General features: G+C 37.8%; 1 pseudogene; it reads left to right on the top strand.

Moving 5' to 3' along the window:
* Nucleotides 1-507: 507 nt before the first annotated feature.
* LOC100617290 (heterogeneous nuclear ribonucleoprotein D-like) lies at nt 508-1,133 on the top strand (annotated as a pseudogene).
* Nucleotides 1,134-21,289: the final 20,156 nt, after the last annotated feature.

Below are 21,289 nucleotides of genomic sequence, written 5' to 3'. Positions count from 1 at the left end.
GTGAGCAGAACCAGGAGAATGTCATGCACAGTAGCATGTAATCATAGTAATAATGCACAATGATCATCTGTGAATAACTTATCAACAATGAAAGGATCTCCAAGGAACTTGTGACAAAAAAAGGCTATCCACTGCCACAGAAGGAACTGATGGAGTCTGAATACAGATTGAAGCATATCATTTTCCACTTTATTTCATCGATGAATTTTTCTTTAGTGAAAATGATGCATTTCAATTTTTTTTGCATGATGAACATGGAAATATGTATTACATGATAACCTATGTACAACCTATATCATGATAGCTACTGTCTTGAAGAAGGGGAATAGCTAGAAGGGAGTGAGAGATCATGGTTGAAAAATGTCAGAAAATTATTGTTGAAAATGGTATTGAGCTCTTCTGCCGCCATTTTAAATTTGGCTCCATACAACACACTGGAGTTGTAATTCCCTCTCCTTGCCATCTGCTGAGTCACACCACCACCACTCCTGCCAATAGCCCACCTCCATGGAGGATGGGAATAAGTACAGCAATGTGGAGGAGTTTGCTGAAGTCTTTAAAATCATCACCATCAAGAACCAGTAGGAAAAACAGTAAGAGTTTATTGAAACTCTAAGCTGGTATATGAGCAAAAAAGATCTCACTGAATACCTATCTCATTTAGGAGAAGTTGTAGATGCACAATTAAAACAAATCCCATAAAGAGAAGTTCAAGGGGATTCGGATTTGTGCTTTTCAAAGATGCTGCTGGTGTTGATAAAGTTCTGGAACTTAAAGAACACAAGGTGGATGGCATGTTGATAGACCCCAAAAGGATAATGCTTTAAAGGGAAGGAAGTTCCTCCCAAAAAGTATTTGTTAGCTGACTGATCCCAGATATTTTGGGGAAAGAAATCAAAGAATATTTTAGAGCATTTGAAGAGAATATTGAACTTCTTATAGACACAAAAACAAATGAAAGGAGAGGATTTCCTTTTATCACAAATATAGATGAAGAATCAATAAAGAAATTATTGGAAAACAGATATCTTCAGAATGGTCTGGAAAGTGTAAAATCAAAGTTGCCCAGTCCAGAGAGCAATAAGGAGTAACAGCAACAACAGAAAGGAGGGAAGGGTGCTGCAGCTGGCTAGAGAAGGAGGTGGGACTAGGGGTCAGTGTCCAGGGGTAGGGCCAAAACTGGAACTACGGATTTAATATCTATTATGATCAAGGATTTGGAAATTATAAAAGTGTCTATGGTGGTGATCCAAACCATAGAGGCTATGGCAGATATCATTATCCTGGCTATAACTTATGAATATGGATAGGGATACATAGCATAGACTCCAGTGGTTAACAAAGCACATTTAGGGCATCCTGATGGGGTAGTAATTATCAAAACAATTACCCTTCATGTTAAAGGAGGACATGGAGAAAACAGGTTCAGATGCTATAGCAACCTTATCTTGCAGATTGACAACACTGAATGGAGTGTGGTCATCTATTGATCTGAGAAGACTATTTTGTAAAAGGCGTGTGCCCAATTGTATTTGGCAGCTAGTTTGATTTTCTTGTTTTTGCTTTGTCCTTTGTCATCTGTGTTATGACAAATGTGAATTTGTGTTTATCCAAATTTTGCTTGAATAATTTCATGTTAAATGATTTTCAACAAAAGAATATTTGATTGTTTAAAAATTGAATTGACAGGTAACCTAGAAAAATTAAAAATAAATGATGCTCATCAGAAAAAGAAAAGTCCTGAAGAAAAAACAAATATTTCTAACACTTAGAAAAGATCTCTTCTATCTCTTCTCTATCTCTTCACCATTAATTTTTTTTTCTTTCCTAGTGTTGACCCAAAGGAGCTCTGGATAAGCTTGAATCCCAATAATTTTATTCAATGGCAAAAAAGCTGTCATTTTTTCCACCTGGGCAATGCTTTGCAGAATACTAAATATAAAGGAATAATGCCAGAATGACAACTTGTCTCTGAGTCATTTCTATCTGGGCAGCATAAAAATAAGATGGAAAGGGATAAACAACAATACTGATAAAAATGGATATTTATAGACAACTTTAAAGTTGGCAAATCTCTGCACATATATTGCCTCATTGGAACCTCACAACAACACCGAAGTAGGTATTATTGTTAACCCATTTTATAGATCATTAAATGGAAGCAGAGAGAGGTTAAAATGACTTGACCAAAGTCATACATTTAAATGTCAGAGATGAGATTTAAACTCTGATCTTCCTTATTCCAAATCCAGAATTATCTTTTTTTTTTAAAGTCCTTTATCTTCTGTTTAGATTCTATACTGTGTATTGACTCCCAAGCAGAAGAGTCCTAAGGGTGAGGTAATGGGGGTTAAATGACTTATCTGGGGTCTCACAGCTAGGAAGTACCTGAGTCCAAATTTGAACCCATGATCTTCCATTTCTTAGCCTAGCTCTCAAGCTATGGAATGCCCTAGCTGACCCCCAGAATTATCTTTTAAGAAATAAATATATGGCTTTAAAAATTCACAGGCACTGGAAGGGTCATATTTTATACATGATTAGAGTCAAAGCCATTCCCTATGAATTAGGTGCCCTTTAAAAGTATATCTTGAGAAATAGTACATATTTTTATACTTGCAGAAAACAAACAGTTGTTTTTAAACATAATGACATTTCTGGGGCTCATTCTTGTGTCTCTCTCTTTATCTGCCCTGATTTGATCCTTTGCCACTTTTTCATTGTTGTTATTAATCCTCATCACAGAAAGAGTCATGAGCAGTTGCCAAACATCTCCTGTTCTCTGCACTGAGCTAAGGTTTCAGATGGATGTCTATTCTTTTCCTCTAATGACCTAAATATGCTATTCTAGGTACCAAAGGGAAAGGGAATCAGGTTTCCTTGGAAAATGGATGGATGGCTCCCCTCAGTAGTCCCAGTGGACCTGCCAGTGACAGGAATGCACACTCAGTGAAGTTTCATTAATAATCCTTAGCAGGTGGGTTTCGATATATACCCTTAATGGTGATTCATGGCAGGAAATATTTAAAACTGAGTAACAGAAATGAAAAGAGAAAAATAAAGCCAGCAGGGACAGAAGGAAGGAAGGGGAAAGGTGTGGGTGGAAAGAGAGCAGTGCATTTTCATTACAGATTACAACCACAGATTTCCAGAATTGGAAGGGGTCTTAGAAGCCACCTGGTCCATCCATATCTGAAAACTGATGACTTGTACATGGATTGGATTTAATTGAGTCAAAGTTGCATAAAAAATGGTCTTACTCCCTCTTCCAGTTATCAAAGTCCAGTGGCAAAACAAAAGCCAAGAAAATTGGTGATGGCCCAGGATGCAGTGGATGACCTTGGTGTCTACTCCCTCTATAGCACCTGCTTCCCCCACCTTCATGGTTGTTGGAACAAATGCTGTCATCCCCCCATTGTACTCAGAGAAGTCTTCACAAGCTTGGGGTAGACATTCTCCTCACTCACCAATGGGTCTGAGATCAATCATTGGAGACATTTTTACTAGAGTGAGGCCACTGCTCATGCTACAGCTTCCTGGAGCCACAGGTAAGAGTTGAGTGCCAGGGGGACACCAGAAGGACACAGCAAGCTCTCACACTGGAGGTACTGGTCCTTCCTGAACACCATAATGTTCAACGTAGAGTTGAACTGTAAAATGACTGGTGTACTACCACATGGTTGATGTTCTTTCTCTGGATCATTCTGATGACTCATAAGGGTTTCCCATGAGATTGCAGGGTCATAACTGAATGGACCACAGGGTCCACACTTAGGACTTCTGGAAAGCACTTATTGACCATCTGGTCCATCTCCCTTGTTTCTACAGATGAGGAAATGTGGCCAAAAACAACAGTCCCTTCCTTTAAGGAGCTTACATTCTATTGAACATTGAACAAATACATAACTATATATAACAAAAGGAAGGAGGTCCATTTCTTCATCTTTCTTTCTGGGTTCACAGTTTAACCTGCTCACTAGAGAAGAGGAAACTGAGGCAGAGAGAAGTTAAAGGACTTGTCTAAGTTCACACATCATTGATATTTCTTCAGTTCTTACTGGGCTGCACTCAGGACTTCTCCATTGCGCCCTTGAAGCCTTCTCTTCTCGTACCTTTTACCTTCCTTTGATGTTTTGTCTCTCCCCCATTAGAATGTATCCTCTTTCAAAAATTTTTACTTGTTGATAGAATTTTCAATAATAATTTTCTGACATTTTGCAATCCCTGTTCCCTCCTTCCTTACCTTTTCCCTCCTTCCCAAGACAACGGGTATTATGATTAATATTAGGTTGCACATGTCTTATAATACAATACATATTTTTATGCTCATTATGTTGGAAAGTAGATATATATCACTTACAGTGGGGGAAGATTCATGGAGGAAATAACTTGAAGAAAGGCATGTTTCAATCTGCATTTAAACTCTGTCATTTGGGGGGAGGGGAATGATGGATAGCCTCTTTCACCATGAATCCTTTGGATTTGGCCTGAATCTCTGCTCTGCTGATAATAGTTAAGTCATTCCCAGTGATCATCTTACATTACTGAACCTTTCACAATCCACACTATCCCATTTGGCCTTACAGTTAAATACAATATGCCTTCTTTTGAAGTATGATATCAGGGGACATAAAATAATAATAATAGCTAGTATTTTTATAGAACTTTAAGATTTTAAAAGCATTTTATATATTTCATATCCTTTGGTTCTTGCAACACCCCAGTGAGATAAATGCTATTATTATCCCCAATTTGTAGATGAGTAAACTGAAGCATGGAGAAGTTAAGTGACTTGCCCAAGGTCAATCAGGTAGTATTAGAGGCATGAATCAGACTCGTCTTCCTAACTCCAAGTCCACTACACTATCCACTGTCACCTTGCTTCTTCTTGTTCCAAAATTTCAAACCCAATGCCTTCCATTCTACCATTAGAGTTTCATTCTTTGTGATCTTGAGAAATTCCCCTCGTCTCAAGGGTATTCCATTCAAATGATGCTGACCTTGGTCACCCTCTGGGCCATAATCACAGAATTTAGAGATGAAAAGGACCTCAGCATCCATCTATTGTTGTTATAATATATCCAATAAGTGGTATAGTCATAGAAGTGTTTGAACTTGAAGCTAGGAAAACTTGGGATTGAATCCTACCTCTCAAAATGATTGGCTCTATGACCACAGGCTGTGCACCATGCCTCTTTTCTCATCTGTCAAATGAGAGGGGCTGGGCTCCTTGTCTTCTGAGGTCCCCTCCAATTCTCTATTTATGACCTATGTTCTTCTAGACTCTGCTGAAAGATTCCCAAGGAGAGATGCCCCAGATAATGCCTTAGTAATCCACTAATTCCTAAAGATAATGAATGGATTCCACCCAGATGGAAGGTTTAGGGGAAAGGGAATTAACTACAGATAGACAAAGAGTGAGGGTCCTGGGAAGAAAAGCTGCCCAATGCCCTGTGCCCCAAGTTCACGCAACTCAGAGGCTCAAAGGGAGGGTGGCACTTAGAGCTGAGAAGCTTTCATTGGGACCTTGATGGGACTGGATTGCCCCATCCCACCCTCCATGTGCCTTCTGAAGTTCAGCAGGGGAGGAAGGGAAAATATTTCCCTGAAAAGAGCAGAATTGAGGTCAGGATGATTAGCTGCCAAATTTGATTCAATTACTGTGAAGGCTTGCTTTCTCCACCTAGTGGCAAAGAAAAGGGGAAAAAAAGGATGAGGTTGGGGTGGAAGGAGCATTAGGATGCTAAGGATGAGGGAAGAAAGAGTGGATCAGGGGATTAATATCTTAGAGATCATTTAGTATAAACCCCTTATTTTAAATAGGAAGGAAATGAGGTCTTAAGAGAAATGACTGGCCTGAGGTAACACTGCTAGACTGTTGATGGTTGAAAAAAATGCTGATGTGGGAATCAGACTGATTGACCTTAGTCAAGTGATAGCCTCTTTGAGCCTCCAATTCCTAATCTGAAAAGTGAGTAGGTTGGATTAAACCAGAGATTCTTAAACTTCTTTGTGTGTGTGTGTGAGAGATAAATCCCTTTGTCAGGTTTGTGATTTCTCAGGACCATCATCATAATAGTGTGTTGAAATGTGCAAAATACAATCCATAAAATTACAAAAGAAATGAAGTATAATCAACTAGTTATCAAATTTTTTAAAATGTTCGTAGAACCCCAAGTTAAGAACTCATGAAAAGTGATGTTCTGTCTTGAAGTGAACAATGAATCCTGGACTTTTAGAACCAGAAGAAATTATCTAGATCAGTTCTTAGTTTTGTTGATGGGGAAACTGGGTCTGAGATTAAGGGACTTGCCTCAAGTAGGTCACACAACTGGGTAGTGAGAGAGCCAAAACTTGAAGGAGAGTGGCGGTTTCTATTCAGCCCAGTAATATTTCAGGAGTTGATTGTTTCTGTTCCTAAAATCATTGATCAATGCACAATAATAGATCAATAGGGGAAAAAATAAATATTGATAAAATTTTAAAAAATGAATTGATTAGTATCTTTCACTCCACTAGGGGATTCCAGGTCATGGTACAAGCTCCCCCTACGTGGTCTCACCATATTTGCTGCAAATCAATCCGTGTAAGTTGGTTTCCTAGAGAAGAATTTTAGAATTAAAATCTCAAACCTTCCAAAGAACTCAGCTGCTCTTTATGGCCCCCAGCCAGTTACATGCAGGATTTTCCTAGATTTCTGGGTATCGTTAACACTGTGACAGAATACAGTCTTTGCCTGATCTGAAAGGTCTCTTCTTTGTTTATTTTTAATCTTATTTTCACTCTTGTGCAGGTATCCCTTTCCCATCATGACTTTCCTCATCACACTTTCTATATGTTGTGGGTCAGCATTAGAAATTAGATGATTAATTTGGGGAAGTTTTGTGGGAGCCTCAAACAACATAAGAAGGTCAGCAGATGACAAAGAAAAGTTAAATATATCAGAAGTGCATAAAATATATCTATGGTATTGTAAAATACCAACATATTTATTTAATCTTTTAATACCATAAATATACACAATTAATTTTACTGTAAATACTCCATAAAAGAAAAAGAAAAAAATTCAGACTTCTTTGGTACAAGGAATGACCAAAAATATTACAGGAATTGTCCAGATTGTGGGGTGTTATCCCCCTAACTCCCTTGATCTGGAAGGTATCCCATGCTTCAATTGGCACCTATGAGGAGTAAGGTTCATTAACTCAGCTTATTACTTTAATGAATGAATGAAAAAGCCCAGAGTAAGCACCAGAGATAAAAAAGAACTAAAGTCAGATAGCCCTTGTCCTCAAAGGAGGCTGCCTTCTAGTATAGGAAGGTGACACAGAGAGGAGAGATTCAGGGAAGGACTTTAGAGCTGTGGAGTCAAAGGGATAGAGAGGAGAACTATGGAGCAGTCTTTGACATTTCACCAAAGGTAAGGCTAGTGTTGGTTTTATTCCATTTTTGAACAAGAGGACAGGTTTGGGAGTGAGTGGGAATCAGGATTCCTGACCCCTCAAGGTTCCTAAGAAACTAAGAGCTGAGTGGTTTTGCTCCTCTGGAACATAGTCTTTGGCAGTCCATTTTGGAGTGACCACAACGACAGAAGTCGCCAAAGCTCTCTTGGTAGTTGAGTTTGTCATAGCCAAGTGGTGGGTGGCTGCTTTCAAATTCCAGCTCCAGCTAATATATCTCCACCTGTGTTCCTGTGTCTGAGTCATTATTACTTTTTCAGCATTCTCTGTGAACCTCGCTTTGGTTTTTCCAATAAGGGAATGAATGTTCCATCTTTTCAGTGTGACAGAAATAGTGGGAGGAGAGCTTACTCATCAGGGAAAGGAAGAAAGAAATGGAGCAAGGATTAATTCACAAACAAATGAAAGAGATGATTTCAATGAATAGTTTAGTCACAGAACCAGACAGGCTCTCTCCCACGATCCTTTCTTAGTTGACTTCATCTAAACACGTGCCTGGATCATCTGTCCCACTGGAAGGCGAGAACCATTGAACTGCTCCATATCTGGGGGGCGATGAGCTCTCCATTACTTGGAGTTTAGATTGAATGAATGAAAAAGCACTTTTGAAGTGTTTATAGTATGATAGATGCTGAGTAGCACCTGGGAGATCATTCACAGTCATATCAGAGGACTACAATGCTTTGTGTAGATACTGGATTAAATGGCTTTGATGTAGTAGACAGCTCAATGGATTTGGAGGCAGGAAGACCTGGACTTAGATATTGACTGGACAAGTTACTAGTTGTGTGACTCTGGACAAGTCATTTACTCTCTCTGAAGCCATCTGTAAAATGAGGGAATTTGATTTAATGACCTCTAAAGCCACTTAAATCTAGGTTTCTACCAATTCTGATCTCTTTAAATATCCAGCTGAGTCCTGACTATAGGAACCTTCAATGAACAAATCCACTGAGAAAGCCCCTGTAGAAACTCCCTGCATTGTCTTGATGGGGAGATCAGGAAAGGGAGGGAAGAGGCTACTATAGCATTACTCCTCTGATGGAATTCATTTCCTGGTATGTTTTATTATAATTTATTACCTCAGATTTGTCTTAAAAACTCCTATCTGAAAAAAGGGATTGTATCAGCAGCTAGGTGGCACAGTGGATAGAGGGCTGAGAGTCAGGAAGTTCCAAAATCTCATCTTCATGAGTTCTAATCTGACCTCAGACATGTAATAGCTGTGTGACCCTGGGCAAGTCACTTAAGCCTGTTGGCCTCAGTTTCCTCATCTGTAAAATGAGCTGGAGAAAGAAATGGCAAATCACTCCAGTATCTCTGCCAAGAAAAACCCAAATGGGGTCACAAAACAATGACTGAACAATATCAGCTCTGAACTCTCATCCTGGGAACAGGCTTCTTCACTTACTGCTTCTTTCTGTGCTAAACATATTTTACACATATTTACAAAATAGGTACAAAATCAAATGCAAATATCTCAAAATTTTTTAATGAATGTTAGTTGATTGACTATGCTCAAAAGTTAATAAATTGTGCATATTCTTCAATTCAGAGTTAATACTCCTGGGCCCCTAGCCCAGGGAAGGAAAAAGAAAGGAAGGAAGGAAGAAAGAAAGGAGAGGAAGAAGGAAGAAAGGAGGGAAGGAGGAAAGGAGAGAAGCATTTATTAAGTGTCTACTATATCTAGGCACTTTATAAATATCTCATTTGTTCTGCTTAACTGCCCTGAGCCGTAGTTGCTATTATTATCCCTATCTTATAGTCGAGGAAACAGAAGTGGACAGAGGTTAAGTGACTTATTGGGGGGGGGTGGCAGAGTCACAAAACTAGCAAATGTCTGAAGATGGTTTTGAACTCAAGTCTTCCTAATTCCATGGCCAGCACATTGTGTTACCTGTCTGCCTCCAAGCAAAGAAAAAGGAAAAAGGACTTATGTGTCTAAAAATATTTAGTTCTTTTGTTTCAGGAAAGAACTGGGAACTAGTGGTGTCCCTTATATAAGGAGAAATATATGAATCATTTGGGATTTTGTCAACATGAAGAACTCTTGATATGGAAGCTCCCTCAACTAACTCAGTCACACAATTGTCAAATGTTGGGAGGCAAGATATGAGCTGAGCCTTACTGACTCCAAGTCTGCCACTCTCTTCACTCTGCCTTATTGTCCCTCCTCTATAAAAACAACCAAACCAAACAAAAAAAAAAGTATCAAGAAAGAAAGATCTCAGGGATTGGGGCTGTTTATTTAACAGAAGAGAAGATGAAGCAATGACTTGATTGTTGATTTCAAGAAGGGTTATCCTGTGGGACTGACCACAGACTATTTCTAACATATTTTGGACAACCTGATTGGGAAGTTGGCATTTTATCAACTTCCCATCAGCCCATCCAGATTAAGCAATTCAGTTCCAGATCAAAGGCAAAGGGGGGATTTTTTTTTGCCTTGGGAATTAATCAAAGATCAGTAAGGTTTGGTTTGGTTTGATTTTATCATTTTATTTTATTTTTTAAGTCTCAGTATTTTTAACTAAGAGAAAGCTAAAAGAAATTGAAGTCTTAGCTGGAGAAAGAAAGGATGTAAAAAATCATAACTGGATGAATGGTTTTAAATCAGGACAAAACACATGGTCCTCTTTTGAGTAAATTTAGGAAACAAGAAGAGAAAAGATCCTCTAGCCTGAGGGAATTATATGAAATCTACCAGGAGTTTGGTCATGAGGCATAAAGATGCTGATCATAGAATCCCAGGACCTGAGATGTGCTATTTTCTACTATGTGACCTAGGTGGGAAGTCATATAACTTCTTTGGGTCTCCATTTTTATCCACAAGGATATTTTAAACACATATTTTATGCCAGGAAGAAATACCACCAGAACCACTACCACCACTGAAACTGCTACCACCAGCACTACCACTGCTGCTGCTACTACTCATTTGTGTGTGTTTATGATCCTTTTAGGATTTTTTTGGAAAAAAATACTGGGGTGGTTTGCCATTTCTTTCTCCAGGACATTTTACATATGAAGAAACTGAGGCAAACAAGGTTAAATAACTTGTTCAGGGTCACACAACTAGGAAGTGTCTAAGATCAGATATGAACTCATGAAGATGATTTTGAATGTCTGTAAGCCTGGCTTTCTATCCACTGTGCCACCTAGATGTGCCCTAGTATCACAACTACTGCTCTCATTGCTGTTCTCTTTCTCCTCTTCCTCCTTCTCCTCTTCCTCATATTCTTCCTCTTTCTCCTCTTTCCATGCTCTACTGCTACTATTCCATCTAGCATTTATATAAAACTTCAAGATTCACAATGCTCTTTACTTATATTAAGTCATTTGCCAAGTAAGGGCAAAAGGACAAATTTTAGCAAGGGTTTTGGTCCTAAGTTAAATTTCAAGGTAAAAATTAGGTTATTATAATTAAGTGAATAATATTATATATTATAATATGTTAAATATAATATATTGGGAAGCAGTGAGGAAAGATTAATTTTACATAACTTTGAAATTCTGTTTGCTTGAGTAAGTTTTCTTTTATTTTTTAAATCCTTACTTTCCATGTTATAATCAATACTGTATCCTGGTTCCAAGGCAGAAGCTCAGTAAAGGAACTCAGCTAGGAAGTGTCTGAGAACATATTTGAACACAGAACCTCCCATCTCTAGGCTGGCTCTCAAGCCACTGAGCCACCTAGCTTCCCCCTTGTAAAACTTACTTTAAAGAAGTATCTTCTTTAAGTTGTGATTCCTTCTAAAGTTATTTTTTAAAGTAATCAAAGAGCTTCTTTGATATTGAACAGTTGCATATTCAAAATCTGAAATCTATGTTGGCTCAAGCAAGATTAGATAAATAGTGGAGAGAGGAGAAAAAGGTTCAGAATCCAAAGCTCTGAGTTCTAGTTCTATCTCTACTGCTTACTATCTGTGTGAGCCTGGGTAGGTCACTTGTCCTCACTAGCACTATGCTTCCTTCCCCATAAAATGGGAGTTTTGAAATAGAAAATTCTAAGGTAACTCCCAATCTAAATCTCTGAGCTGCTGGATCTCAGGAAGAAGTTAATTTGACCCACTCCTATCAGCTGATGACAACATCTGGTATACATGTGGGGCTTAACAATGCTTGGTAATTGATGGATTGGGGTCAAACATCTTATTTTCCCAGGCAGCTCATGAACTCCTCAGAGGAAGGGATTACATGTTTTCCTTGTAGTATCTAACACTGTGCTAGCCTAATACTTAATAAATTAATTAAATTAATGTAATGAATGCCTTCTTGTTTTATTGGCCAATTGAAGGAGACATACACAAAGAAGGAGAAACTCTTATTTGAATCATGCATATCAAGGTAGAATCAGCCTCCCAACCTGATCCCCTTTATCTCCTAAGGAATCCAGAATTTCACACAGTTATCTTAGGAAAGGTTGTGTATATTGTTAAGCAAGTTGAGAGAACAAAGGGAGGGAGAGACATGAAATATTTTTTATTAGCTTCACCATTCTGTCCAACCTTTGGTAAAAAACCTTTCCTGATCCCTCCACCTCCACCTCTTAATGTTGGTGTTTTCCCTCTGAGATTACCCCCAATTTATCCTGTATATGAGTGCAAATTAAAGCATGGTTTTTCTCCCCAGATTCTTCTTTCCTCCCTCCCTCCCTCCCTCCCTCCTTCCCTCTCTCTTTCTTCTTTCTTTCTTTCTTTCTTTCTTTCTTTCTTTCTTTCTTTCTTTCTTTCTTTCTTTCTTTCTTTCTTTCTTTCTTTCTTTCTTTCTTCCTTCCTTCCTTCCTTCCTTCCTTCCTTCCTTCCTTCCTTCCTTCCTTCCTTCCTTCCTTCCTTCCTTCCTTCCTTCCTTTCTTCTTTCTTTCTTTCTTTCTTTCTTTCTTTCTTTCTTTCTTTCTTTCTTTCTTTCTTTCTTTTTTTCTTTCTTTCTTTCTTTCTTTCTTTCTTTCTTTCTTTTTTTCTTTCTTTCTTTCTTTCTTTCTTTCTTTCTTTCTTTCTTTCTTTCTTTCTTTCTTTCTTTCTTTCTTTCTTTCTTTCTTTCTTTCTTTCTTTCTTTCTTTCTTTCTTTCTTTCTCTTCTTTCTTTCTTTCTTTCTTTTCTTTCTTCCTTCCTTCCTTCCTTCCTTTCCTTCCTTTCTTCTTTCTTTCTTTCTTTCTTTCTTTCTTTCTTTCTTTCTTTCTTTCTTTCTTTCTTTCTTTCTTTCTTTCTTTCTTTCTTTCTTTCTTTCTTTCTTTCTTTCTTTCTTTCTTTCTTTCTTTCTTCCTTCCTTCCTTCCTTCCTTCCTTCCTTCCTTCCTTCCTTCCTTCCTTCCTTCCTTCCTTCCTTTCTTCTTTCTTTCTTTCTTTCTTTCCTTCCTTCCTTCCTTCCTTCCTTCCTTCCTTCCTTCCTTCCTTCCTTCCTTCCTTCCTTCCTTCCTTCCTTCCTTCCTTCCTTCCTTCCTTTCTTTCTTTCTTTCTTTCTTTCTTTCTTTCTTTCTTTCTTTCTTTCTTTCTTTCTTTCTTTCTTTCTTTCTTTCTTTCTTTCTTTCTTTCTTTCTTCTTCTTTCTTTCTTTCTTTCTTTCTTTCTTTCTTTCTTTCTTTCTTTCTTTCTTTCTTCCTTTCTTTCTTTCTCCAGTGTGGAAATATATTTTTGATGACTTCACACTGTTTTATGGTATTGAGTTGCTTGACTTCTCAAAAGGTTGAGGATATTGAGGGGAGAATTGGGAACTTAAAGTATTTTAAAATGAATTTTACAATAAAGTATAATTTTTTAATTAAAGAAATATTTCATAAAATCAGAGATTTAGAGTTGGAAAGCAATTTAGACATTGTTTATTTCATATAAATAAGACCCAGAGGTGAAGTGATTTGCCTAAAGTTGAAAAGACAAAGAAAGAGGATAGAGTTGGTAGACACCCCCCCCCCCATAATTTTAACTGAATTAGATTCAAAGGAGCAGAACCTGATCCGTTTATAGGGGGGAATGGTTATGATTCATACTTCAAAAATTAACTGGTTATGCTCTAGGGTAAACTGTACAGAAATAAACTAGCTGACACATCTTTCTCCCATATTCAAGATGCTCAAAGACTGCTGTATACAGACAAAAGCCTCGGTCTCTCTTTTCCTTCCCTTAGTTAGCAAAGGGCTGTGCAAAATGACAAACTGCAGCCTATGATAAAAAGAAGCTGTTCCCAACTTACCAATGGGTTTTGTTCCAACAATTCATATGTAAATCTGTAGTTTGGAACACAGAATGATTTTTTCTCCCATAGAAGCAATGTTATAAATGGTGTCCAGCTCATAAAAGCCTATATAAATCCTAGCGTACCTGAATTATTTTCCTTTGTTTCCTGGGTTGCTGTGGCCAAAGCATTTATTACCAAGTGGCAAGCCTGTTGGGGATGAGCTTCTCTGATTTAGTGAGGCTGGTTTTCAGATGTGGTCTGTTGCTAGGGCTGTCTTTGAAGATGCTCCAGCTGGGTGGGACCTGTCAGAAATTAAGCTCCATGAATAGAGTCCTTGAGAATCCAAAGAAGACTTTGCAGACATCCTTCTGGATATATGAGAGTGCACTAGCAATAGTAATAATAGCTGGCATTTCTATAGTTTGCCAAGTGCATTGCATGTATCATCTCAATCTATCCATATAGCAACCTTATGAGGTAGGTGCTATTATGATCTCCACTTTACAGTTGAGGAAACTGAGGCAAACAGAGGTTAAATGATTTGCTTAGGTGCCTTGCTGCCTCATATTATCATCCTCCATGGCAATGACAAAACCTACCTTGAGGAACAAGTGAATTAACACACATAAAACAGTTTATAAACCATGTTAGCTATTGCATACTGTTGCTTCCTTGACCACAGACAGTCCAACAGCAGCATTGTGCTGGGATTGGAGTCAGGAATAGGTACGATCATCAAGTCTTTGTAAGACTTAAGTTTGAAAACCATCTCAGCCATATGCTAATGGTGTCACCCTAGATAAGTTATCCCCTGACTTTCAGAGGATGAAATCTGCTGAATTTCAGGCTCATCATTTGTAAAATGTGGATCATGACACCCACACCAAACAGGGCTGTGGGAACCAAATGAGATAATAGGTTCGAAGAACTGTCAGTGAAAAACAAGACAGGATGAGAGGTGGGTTCCACCTGGGACCACACTATCTGGGAGTTGGAAGGGACCTTAAGGGTCATTGGTCTAAGATCTTACCCCAAAGAATACTCCACTGGGATATAGTCAGCAATTGGTGCTCTAGAGTCTGTTTGAAGACCTCTAAATATAGGGAAACCTTCATCCTATTGAGATGGTCAATGCTAGCCTGAATTAGGAGATCATTAGTAATCATGCTATTATTTATTATTTATAAAATGCTTTAAAGTCCTCACATTAATGTTTTGAGGTAAATAAGGCCAGAACTATCTTCATCCATGTTTTACAGATGGGTTAACTAAGGTATTGAAAGGTCCAGTCACTTGGCCATAGTCACTCAGTTAGCAAGAGAGAGGATTAAAATTTGAACCCAAATCGTGTGTTGGCTATGGGAGAGGTGGTGGGAAGGGGGGGTGGGTGGGAGGGAGGAAAAGAAAGTGATCTTTGTTTCCAATAAATAATGTTTGGAAATGACCAAATAAAATAATGTTTAAAGTGAAAAAAAGAATTTGAACCCAGATTTCTCCTGGTTCCAAATTAAATATTTTTTCACTGTTCCAGGTGGCTTCTTTGGAAAATTCAAGGATGAGGGGAACAATGGGAACAGGAAGGAAAGTTGCCATGGCTATTGGGCCTTGTTGCTTCATTTGTTTGGGTCTCAGTTTCCCCATCTGTAAAATAAGAAGGTTGAACTAAATGGCCTCTGACGCTTCTATGATCCTATGAACTTATCATTTTAATCTAGGGTTTCTAAAACCTGCTGCAAAGTATTTGGTTTTTTAAAACTGTTTTTCTTGAAACTCCCCTGAACACCTCATTATAGGCTGGAAAGAACTGGTGGCGCCCCTGACAAGAGCCCGTGCACAGTAGGTTATCAGTCTTGGAAAACTTTGCAACCCCTAATTACCTGAATCCCCTGGCAGATTTCATCCCTAAATCAGGGGGAAGAGCTAAATAGCTTTTCATCATTCAGCTGCTAAGAAGGTGTGATAGATTGAGCCAGTTATTCCTCAAGCTTCAGAAAATAGTCATATTTTGGCATCTGGCAAGACCCCAAATTCTTACCACTCATCATTTCCTTCTCTAATTATGAGGAATAAAAGATAATTCAAAAACTCAAATAAACAAAAAAGATGGAGAGGCAAAATGAGAAAGTCTCATGGATTTGTTATAAAGTTTCTAATATACTATTTTTAAAAGTGTATTTAAATTTAAAAAATTATTTTTCCTAGATGACATGTCAACACAATTTTTAATATTAATTTTCTGATATTTTTGTAAACCATGTTCTCTTTCTCCCTCCCACCCCTCTTTTCTCCCCAAGAAGGCAGGTACTATGATACAGGTTGTACATATATTATCATAAAATACAAAGTCCAAATCAAACTCAGATTAGCTGTCTATTTTTTCCTTTGGTCAAAAATTTTTATACTGTTCATACTTTCTTTTCCTGACATTTTCTCTTCTTTCATATATACAATCAACTGGAAAGGTTGGCATGGGTTCATTACCTATCCTATATCTTATGGGTGGTTACGAAGTGCATATCTTGGGAAAATATCTCTTCCAGCTCTGACTCCCATTATCTTAATGTAGTCTTTTATCAGGAAAGAAGATGATGGGAAATATATTTTTTTTCAGGTGGAAAAACTTGTTTTCTAAGGGAAAGAAAAGAGGATTCCTCAGGAAATGTTGGTGATACAAAAACAAAAATATTTTTAAAACTTTAAAATATATGTATATACATATATATATTTTAAAGTTTTAAAATATATGTTTACACATATGTAAACATATATTAACATAAAATATATGTTTACATATATATACACATACATACACACATACATATTATATATATATATATAGTATAGAAGACTATAGCCAGAACATCTATAGTTCATTGGCTCAAAAAGAGACTCTTCCTTATAAAGTCCATATTAGGGTTTATATTATATATATATATAACATAATTATTATTATTTAATTGATGGTTTTCTTGATGGTTTTTGACTCCTTAATAAATGTTTCTGGGCTATGAAGTCTAGTCTACTTAGTACTTCCAGTGTCAGGAAAGTAAGTCCTAGGAGATAGACCATTGCCACATTTTTGATATTATTTAATTTTCACAAAAATCCTTTCTATAAGAGGTAGGGAACATTTTATCATTCTCACTCCACAGATGGACTATTGTTATTTCTAACAGGTGTGACTGAAATGTCCATTTGGAATTTTCTGGGTAAAGATACTAGAGTGGTTTGCTATTTCCTTCTCCAGCCTATTTTATAGATGATGAAACTGAGGCAAGTAGGGTTGTGACTTATTTGCCCACAGTCACATAACTAGTAAGTATCTGAGGCCAGATTTGAACTCAGGAAGATGAGTTTTCTTGATTCCAGGTCTTGCACTCTATCCACTTAGCTGCCACCTAGCTGCCCATCATGCATAGATGGATACACTAAAAGAGAGATGGATTAGGTGGGTTGTTCCAAGCCACAAAGCCAGTGAGTGGATATCCTTGATTAAAAAATTTCCTCAATTGAATGTAATGAACTTCTCTACTAGCTGCAATGCAATGATCCAGGACAATGCTGAGAGACTTATAAGAAAGAATGCTATCCATATCCAGAGAAAGAACTATGGGAGTAGAAACACAGAAGAAAAACATATGACTTATCACTTGTTTATAGTGGGATTTTGGTTTCAAAAGATTGCTCTATTGCAAAAAAGGATAATATGGACATTGGTATCAAATTATAACATTTGTATAACCCTGTGGAATTGCTTGTTGACTCCAGAAGGGGGGAGGGAAGAGGGAAGGGAAAAATGTATCATGTAGACTTAGAAGAATATTTTAAAACATTTTTAAAAAGAGATGACCTGGGTCTAAAGATTAATTCTAACCTTTAGACTAATTCTACACTGTTATCATTCAAACTGCTTTGCCTTATCCAACTCTGACTTGAAGGCTGAAAATTCCTTTTTCTCCATTCCTGTCAAATTCTTGATTGATAATATTCATTCTTTTAATCCTTTTCAATAAGTTTGTGGTTGATCAAAAAGAAAAAAAAGTTTTCCTGATTCCTAATCAGGATTCCTTTCCCCCTGTAGTATTGTGAAGATAGAATTATCTCTCTTTGTCTATTTTAATGAAATAATTCCTGCAACCTTTAACTCAATCAATCAAGAACTCAAAGTACTCCTACTTAACACTAAGTAAGAAAGATCATGAGTCACTTACTAGAGTAAGCTCACACCTCCAAAGGTCACTGCCCCATCTCCCTTGGGCAGTGGTAGGCAAATTGAAAGACTGCAATTGGTTCCCATAAAGAGGGGGGAGTGACAGGAAGTGACATCAAGAAAATTGCTTTAAAAAAAGGTCAGCTCAAGGATTCAAGTATTCACTCTGGGTCAGTGAGCTAGACTGGAGGAGGAGATTCTTTTCCTGGATACTGCTGTTGGTTGTTGGTTGAGTAGCTGGCGGTCCTTTCTTGGCTTCTGGAAAGAATGGTTCCAGAGATTCATTCCTTTCCTGGTTTTTGGAGAGATTGGTTCCAGAGATTTCTGCCTTGGCTTTGGAGGAGGCTGTGCTGGTGGAACCCTGGATGAAGACATCACCAGGACCTCTGGCTAAGGATTACTAGGAAATCCACATGGAGACAGAGGCTTGGGGAAGCTCTGCTGGGTCTGAGCCTAGCATCTCAGGAGAAGGGCTGGTAGGCTTATTAGAATATGTCTCTTTATCTACATTTTCCTACTTTTACTCTTTCCACCTCATTGTAAATAAAGCTGCTAAAAGTCATTTTTACTTAAACTATAATACTTTTAAGTCATCAACCACAATATTACTTTAGAACTTTCATATTAGTATAGAAACCTAAATTTTAACTCTTACATTAAACTAGTCCACAAATCTTCAAGTGTATGAGTCTTCAGTTTAAATCAACAAATATTAAGTAAATATTCAATAAATACCAGACAATATCTAAGGAACTGGAAAGGCACGTTTGAAAATTTCCTCACCACAGTAAGATTATATTCTCCCTGGAAGAGATCGCATTCCCAGAAACAAGCAAATATAATATAATTGGAGACAAGGGAGAATGCTAGCATCTGAAGGTATCAGGGAAAGTTTCAGAGGTCTTGAAGGAAAATAAGGAATTAGAGAAGTGGTGGGAAGGAGGAAGTGCATTACAGACATGAAAGATGAATTGGACAAATACTAAGAAGTGAGAGATGAAATATGAACTATGGGGATTAGTACTACCATTCAATTGGCGCATGAAAGGGATTAATATTAAATAAGATTGGAAAGGCATGTTGGAGTCAGATTGGTAAGGACCTTGAATACCAACTGAATATATTTGTTGATAAAATCTGAAACTGAAGTCATGAGACTTAAGTAAGTTTAACTTGACTCCTCTCCATGCCTCCTCCTCTTACACACAAACATCTTAGGTCTAACTAGGTACTTGGTTCTGTTGGGAGTAGTGATGTGTTCAAATTCAGTTCTGAGCCCCCATTAATCTCTCTTTTTATATCATGCCAAAACAGATGACTCAAGTTCAAAGTAAAGACATGTTAGGTAATAAAATTAGTACTTGAATTAGTTATTCTACACCCATTTCTACATGACTACCATTTCCTCAGTTTATCTCCTGAGAGCACTAGTCAAATATCAATTAAGCCTGCTGTTATCCAGGTCATGAGAGACTAGGGATATACTTCCTTTATCTAGAGCCTTAGGAGTGAGGGCTGTTCTTCCCCAAGCATTTCAGCACCCTGTGGCCTGTACAAAGACTCTGCAGTAGCTTTCTCTGGCTACATTATCCCCAGTAGGGTCTTAACAGTGATGCCATTTTCCCTCATTTTCTTCAACTCTCCCTGCCAGCTGCTTCACAAGCTTCTTCTAGTTCTTTAAACTATGTGTGGTGGAAATCTATCTGCTGAAATCAGTTATACTCCAGAACCCTCACTTAGTTTTCTAGGAGATTGTATATTTTCTTCATGTGAATGAGACTCAATCTTGAGCATTAGTAGAACATGGCGGCAGTACATGGACACACCACCTTGCAGGTACAAGGAACTGGTAGATCTGGACTGGGTGACTGGCATTTGTGTGGGAGATTCATGACTCTGTTTTATGCCCTGAACATGATTTGAGGCTCCTGGATAGATACATATTTTAAAGGATTACCTACTATATCAAGCCAAAGACACTAATTGCATTTCTAGCTGACAGCTAGTGGCTTTAATGTTTAAATGAACTGGCTTCTCTCTCACTGTCCAAAATGCAATACCTGCTGTCTGGAGCAGCTGTTTGCAATCTTCCTTCATGTTCCCAAGGATCATTTGGTACTGAGATGCAGGAGATCTTTTTGATTTCTATTCTCTTTGGAAGTACTAACTAGAATGTGTCCTCTGCAGTGTAACCCCAGAGAACTTGCTATTAAGAGATGCAGGCTGGGATTGGGCTTATTGGCAACCATACAGCAACACTGTGGATAATCATGTGAGTTATTTTTCTTGTCAGATTTATATCCAGGGTAGGTCAAGAGGGATTGGAACCAGGACATTGAATTGAGAGATTTTTTTTTCCCCAGAAATATCAGAGCAGCTGGCTTCATATGGATTCTTCCCATTTCACAGGCTCTGTACTCCTCTCACTGAAGTTTATTCCTGAAGAGAATGGAAATTTCTCTGGGTTGTTTTTTGGTGCATCTCCAGAAAGGCAATAGTTGTTTTATAGCATGATTTTTTATGTTAATTGTCAGTCTAAACTGACTATTAAAGTGCACCATGGCACAGTAAGATCATTACTACATTGATGGATTAAAAAATAAGAAGAGAAAAAAATCATTCAAAAGTAGGTCCCAGAAAGTAAGATATATCATTCTTGCAATAGAATCAGTGACAGGCAGAATGAAGGCAAAGGTTGTCCCTGCTTACCTTAAGCAATGGTGGCCTCGTAGTAAATAAAACCCCATGTTGGCTCCCAGAAGAAAACTTTAGCTCAAGATTCACACTTAGAATTGGTAAGAGAGGCATTTCTGGGGAAGGAGAGTAGTCTCAGGTAAACAAATTCCTGATTGCTTATCCTCTTTAGACCTCATCTCCTGTTAAGTTGGAAAGCACTCAGGCAGTCTGAGTACTAGGTTAGAACCTTTTAGAATTTGACTCCATCCTAATAAAGGTAAATCACTTAATAGCAATGCATTTTGCTGGGACTTATATAAGATGGAACTTTCCAGATTTTCATCATTTCTGGAGGGATCTAAAAGCTGGTTGGGGCAGTAGATATAATTAGAATATAAGTTCAAAACTGGCCTCAGAAAGTTCCTACCTCTGTGACTTTGGCCAAACCAAAGCATCCCATTGGTCTAATCATGAAATGAAAACTTAGATGCATTATAGTCTCTAAGAGATGGCCTAGCTGGGTGTGGACACCTGGGAATAAATCAAACTAAGGAAGGGGATCAATTCAAAAAGTAACATTTTCAGTAGAAAGAAAGTTGGAAGATAGATAAGGAAAAGGATTAAAATTGAAATGGGAGCCTGTTCTGACAATGGGGAAATCACTGAATGACTCAGTACTGAGCATTCTCCAACATTGTTAGACTTCTTGAGATAGGAAGTAGAGAAAGAACAGAGTTTCTAGTTTTCCTTTGTCTACGTTAGTTCCACCATTTA

Source organism: Monodelphis domestica, chromosome 5, assembly GCF_027887165.1.
Source record: "Monodelphis domestica isolate mMonDom1 chromosome 5, mMonDom1.pri, whole genome shotgun sequence".
Lineage (NCBI taxonomy): Eukaryota > Metazoa > Chordata > Mammalia > Didelphimorphia > Didelphidae > Monodelphis > Monodelphis domestica.
This window is presented reverse-complemented; position numbering and strand designations above follow the sequence as displayed.